The following is a 6000-nucleotide window of genomic DNA, read 5'->3' as shown; positions in this document are numbered from 1 at the left end:
TCATGAAAACCAGGAGCAGAAATAGGAAATGAGCTTTGTCATTCTGCCTGTTTCTTCTAAAGGGAAATCTCTACTGGGAAGGGGCACTGGCGTACCTACAGAACTCTCTCCTAACATTCAGGAACTCAGTCCAGTCATGACTAGGATCACCCAGGACTTTTGGAATATCAAAGAGTGATTAAAGATGCTGTGATAGCAGACATCAGGAAAAATGGAAAATTTAAATTTTATGTTACCAATCGGAAGAATAAGGAAAATATGAAATGATTTAAGAAAATTGAAATTCCTTATTGTTAGGTTGTTATCAGATTCTCTGCCAAGGGAAAAAAAATTAGAATCAATACAGAAGAAAATGCCAATGGACAGGAGAATAATTACATCTAAAAATTTTCCTAAAACAAACACCAAAATCAGTCACTTGCTTGAAAACCTTATGAATTCTCATCAAACTTAGGGTCATTTTCCCTGTGACCCACCTTCTCCATCAAATTAGTTCCCCTTTATTCTCCCTTTTCCTTACTTGACAACACTTATCACTGTTACACCTTTTTATTTTTAGATAATTGTGGATTCATAGGCAGTATACATTATTTCAGCAACTAGGCAGGTGACATAATCCATAGACCTTATTCAGATTTCAGAGTCACAAAACACACAGTTTCACCACAAAGTTTGCCCCGCATCTCATTTCCCACTAATGCCTAATGCCTGGTGACCACAAGCCTGTTTTCTATTCAATGATTTTTGTCATTTCAAGAATAATATGTAAATGGAAATATACGGTATGTAAAATTATTGGCACTGGCTTTTTTCACTTCAAATAGTTCCCTGAGATCTACCCATTTGTTGCATATATCTATACTTCATTCCTTTTTATTGCTGAACAGTATTCCATGGTATGAATGTAGCATGATTTATTTTACCTAATCCCTGCTAAAGGTCATTTGGATTGTTTCCACTTTGGGACTAACAAAAGAGGTAGTTATTGACATTCATGTAGTGTTTTTGTTGAAGGTAAGTTGACATTTTCTCAGAAAAATGCCTCAGGGTTGCAATTGCTGTATTGTGTGGTAAGCATATAATGGAATTTATTTTAAAAAAAAGCCAAATTATTTCCAGAGTGAATGAACTGTTTGTATTCCCACCAGCAAGGCATGAGCAGTTCAGTTTCTTTGCATCCTTGCCGAAATTTTGCATTATCACTACTTTTTTTTATTTGTTATTTTAAATTACCTACTTATTTGTTTATGCAAAGCTTTGAATTGAAAGAATTTCATTTTTAAACAAATATCCTTTGAATTTCATAAGAAATATCTAAGAAGACAGTTTCTGAAAGGCAGAATTTAAAATAACATACAATTTCACTTCTCACGTTTTAGAAATATGAGTTACAATAGTTAAATAAAACTTTCATATTTAAATGCTACTTTCATGGGTTAGTCATAATAATTGAATATTTGATACAGGCTCAATCATCTGTTTCTGATGTTCTTGTTATGATTTCAGATTTAAAGACCGATGATTTTTAATTATATTTTGCTGTGATCAGGAGAGCCAGTCTTTTTTGGCTGAATCATGTTTACTCTAAATGAGGGTGACTCCAGAGCTCAGTCTTTAGACTTCTTCCAGTATTCACACCTAGATGACCCTATCTAGTCCTATTCCTTTAACTGCTATCTTTACGTTGATTACTTTTAAATGTATATTTCCACCTACTCCCCCCTTAGTTCCAATTTTGTGACCCCAACTCGCTATTGAGCCCCTATTCTGGAATTTTTGAATAGCTCTCACACTTAACACGTGTATAAACGAAAACCCTGATTTTCCCATCATGATATGCTAATTCCCCTGTCATTTCTGCATCAGCACTTTTTTTGTAAGGTTAGTCAGGTAAAAGAAGAAAACTTGTTTCTGCATTGTCTCCTCACTTTGGCTTCCACTCACATCCAGTAGCCAAGAAGTCCCATAGGCTCTCCTTCCAGAATATCTACAAAATCCAACCAATGTTCTTACCACCTATCTTTGTCACTGCCTTGCTCAATCCACCACTGTCCTTTGATTAGTGAAAGAAGTGCTAGGTAATGTGTCTGCTTCTACCTTTCTTCATATACCTGTCAGAGTGATCCTTTAGAGATACAAGTCAGACTATGTCACTGCTCTGTACTCTAAACCAGCACTCAGCAAGAACTGAAGACCTTGCGATGTCTTACAAGTCTTCACCAAGCTGGCTCCTACTCTCGCCCTGCCATGTTACTCCCTCAATCTCCTTTCCTCCTATATTTATACTTAGTTGAATAATAAGTTTCTACAAACTGAATGACTTAAACCACACATAACTATTGTCTCTTTTAGGAGTCCGGGTTCTACTCACCTGTGTCCTCTGCTCAGGCACACAAGGCTACAGGCATGTTATCAGCCAGGATGCCTTCCTATCTGGGGGCTTATCTAGAAAGATCCATTTCCAAGTCCCCATGATTAGTGACAGAACTCACAGCTTTGCTGTGAAGTGGAGGTTCCTGTTTCTTTTAGGTACTGGATGGGAGCCAATCTCAGGTCCTTCTGATGTCACTGGCAGCCCCTTTCTATGTGGTCTTCTCACGTGATATCTTGCATCTTCAGAGTTAGAAAGGGGCATCTCACGCGAGTCTACTGTGGCAGTCTTATATCGTATCATTTAGTGGTAAGAGCGACAATTTTGCGCCTTTGCCATATACTATAACCAAACCAGGTGAGTGACATGCTGTCAACTTTGCTGTATATCTTTTCAGAAGTAAGTTACAGATCCCACCCCTACTCAAGGGGCTGGACCATAACGGATATAACACAAGGGGACTGAGATTACTATAGGAGCAGTACCAGAGTTCCTTGTACCATACCTCCTCATGTCCCCATTACTCACTCTGCCCCACCAATTTGACCTTCCTTCTTTTCCTCCAAGTACTAGACTACTCAATCAAGTAATAATTAGAGAAAAAGACAGCCACTGAAAAATGCTAGAGTGTGCCAAGGAGATAAGCTGATTAAAGAGAAGTCAAAACTGGTGATTAAGAGCAACTTAATAATATTTTATAAAATAAGAATTTATCTGTATCTCATACATTACTGGTGGGACTGCAAATTGGTCCAACCATTCTGAAAAGCAGTATGAAGATTCCTCAGAAAACTTGGAAAGGAGTTTTGACCCAGTCGTCCCACTCCTAGATTTATACCCAAAGGACTTAAATACAGCATAGTACAGTGACTCAGCCACATCAATGTTTATAGCAGCTCAATTCACAATAGCTAAGCTATGGAACCAACCTAGATGCCTGTCAATAGATAAATGGATAAAGAAACTGTGGTACATATACAAAATGGAATATTACTCAGCCTTAAAGAAGAATGAAATTGTGGCATTTGCTAGTAATTGGATGGAAGTGGAGAATATTATGTTAAATGAAATAAACCAATTCCCAAAAACCAAAAGCCAAAAGTTTTCTCTGATATGTGAATGCTAATTAATAATAAGAGTGGGGGAGAATGGAGGTAATTTGGACTAGATAGAGGGGACTGAAGGGAGGGGAGGGGACATGGGGTTAAGAAGGATAATAGAGTGAAAGGGACATTGTTATCCTATGTGCATATATGATTATTTGACCTGTGTAATTCTATATCATGTACAACCAAACGAATGAGAAGTTATATTCCATTTTCATGTGTCAAAATGCAATCTATTTTCATATATAACTAAATATAACAAATAAAAAATATATAAAATAAAATAAAAAGTATATTTGGCTGCTCTATATTTAAATTACATAAAAATTTAGTTGTCTAGTATTTTTGTTTCTAGTTGTGGTACATAAATAAAAAATATATATCTATCTTGTAGTGAAGGAATTCAATTTTTTCAGTTATAAAAATAAAAACATGTTGCTCCCTGTCAAGCAACAAGGTCCGATGTATCTCCTCAGGGCCCGCCTGAGGAGAATACGGGGCCGAGCAGGATGATGAGTGTCGGTGGCAATGGCAACCCACCAGAGCCAGGAGGTCTGTCAGCGCATGAAGCACACAGGAACTCATTCACTGAGGAAGTTACACAGCTTTTATGTAGGGTGGGGGCTAGGTGGGAACCAATTAGCTTAAAGGTCAGCAAGGCAGGGGGGGGGGGAATTCATGCAGGGGAGAGTCCCATAGGACTAAATGGCAAGCATGAGCTGATCACGTTCACAGAACTGCTGCTAACCAATCCCTGACAGTAGGGGGTGGAGATGAGCAGGCCAATCAGGAAGTTGCTGGGTAAGAACACATTTTTCAGTTTCCGGGGGAAAGTGGCAGTACGAAGAAGTCTGGGTAAACTGTTGGTGGATCAGGCAGTGCCACGTATGAGGAAGAGGTTGCCACGAGGGTGGAGCCGCCATTAGGGTGTGTCCCCTGCAATTCCCCCTTTGTGTTTTATTAGCCCCCCTGGAGCCAGTTGGAAGGTGGAGCTTCTGTCTTAGGTTGTCTCCTCTTTAGAGATCTTACTCATCTCTGAATACTCCACAGCGCCTCAACAGCTCAGGGGGGAGGGAAACCTCATCAAGAGCCTGTCTTAGGTTGTCCCAGTACACCTGGGATCTTACCCGTCATTAGCACCCGTCATTAGCTCAAGGAGTCTCCGGGGATCAACCTTGCATTATCATTATATGCCTCCTCATAACCAGTGGCTAGCCATTGGTATTGTACTTAGACATTCATTAATTGTACTGCCTCCAAACGTTTCTGTATGAACTGTAGAAGGGAAGTAAGTAAGGGAGCCAGCCATGTAAGCCTGTCCAGAAGAAGCTAGATTGAAGCTTGGTACACCATTTTATCAGATTTTCTTGCAGTTGTTTGATCTTGCCATGGACAATTCTGGACTGAATTGCATAAAAGCAGCATTCCTCCTGAAGAAACAAGTAAAGCCCTCCTTCCCTGGCAGTTAGTAAATTTAACCCTCTCCCATGTTGTGGGACTATTGCTGCAAGGGAATCTAATTGTGCCTGGAGGTCTAAGATTGCACTAGCTACTTATAGCATATCATCTATTAATTGTTGTGAAGGTTTATTATATAAGGTAAGAGAGGTGCCTAGTCCGGCAATTTTGGCTCCCGCTTTAGTAGCTACCTTGTTCTTAACATGTTGTTCATAAGGAGGAATCATGCTCATTTGTATATTGTGCGTGTCCATCCTCTGGGGCCAGTACTCTCACGTATTGTTGCCTTAACATCATTAGTTGGACTGTGCTTACACGGTCCTTGATAAAAGCTATTAACCTATTTAGAATGCAGGGGCAGAAGATTAAGAGTAAGAATAAAATAATAAGAGGCCCCAGTAAGGTAGAATTCAAGGTGGTCAACCAAGGGGAGGAATTAAACCACGATTCAAACCATCCTTGCTGCGCTTCTCGCTCCTTCTTCTGTTTGGCTAGTCCTTCTCTAACTTTAGTCATAGATTCTTTAATTACTACTGAATGGTTAACATAAAAGCAACATTCTTCACCTAGGGCCACACACAATTGTCCTTGCTGTAGGAAAATCAAATCTAATCCCCTCCTGTTTTGCATTACTACTTCAGCTAGGGAAGTGAGGGATTCTTGAAGGTGGGAAATGGAGTTTTCTAGCTTCTCAATATCTAGATCAATAGCTACTCTTAAACCAGAGTAATGTTGGTTCTGAGTTATCAAGGAAGCTGTTCCTGTTCTGGCTCCTATGAGTCCCATACCCAGAATCATACTTAGGGTTAGGGCCATAAGAGGTTCTCTCTTGGTCCTAGGGGGGTTCCCTCTTAGTTGTAGATAGAAGTCCTGATCTGAATGATATAATAGCCTGGGAACTAACCTAACAAGCACACAAAAGACTTGGGAGTTACTGATCACTTCTGTATGGGAACATGGTGTGAGTCCTGTAGAACAGGCCCACCAAGTGTCCTGCTGGGGGATTAGATACTGACTTGAGTTGCTTAGTGTCACAGTTTGCTTGCATAAAGATTGATGAGATGC

Source organism: Sciurus vulgaris (assembly GCF_902686455.1).
Source record: "Sciurus vulgaris genome assembly, chromosome: 6".
Classification (NCBI taxonomy): Eukaryota; Metazoa; Chordata; class Mammalia; order Rodentia; family Sciuridae; genus Sciurus; species Sciurus vulgaris.
Note: the sequence above shows the minus strand (reverse complement) of the source record.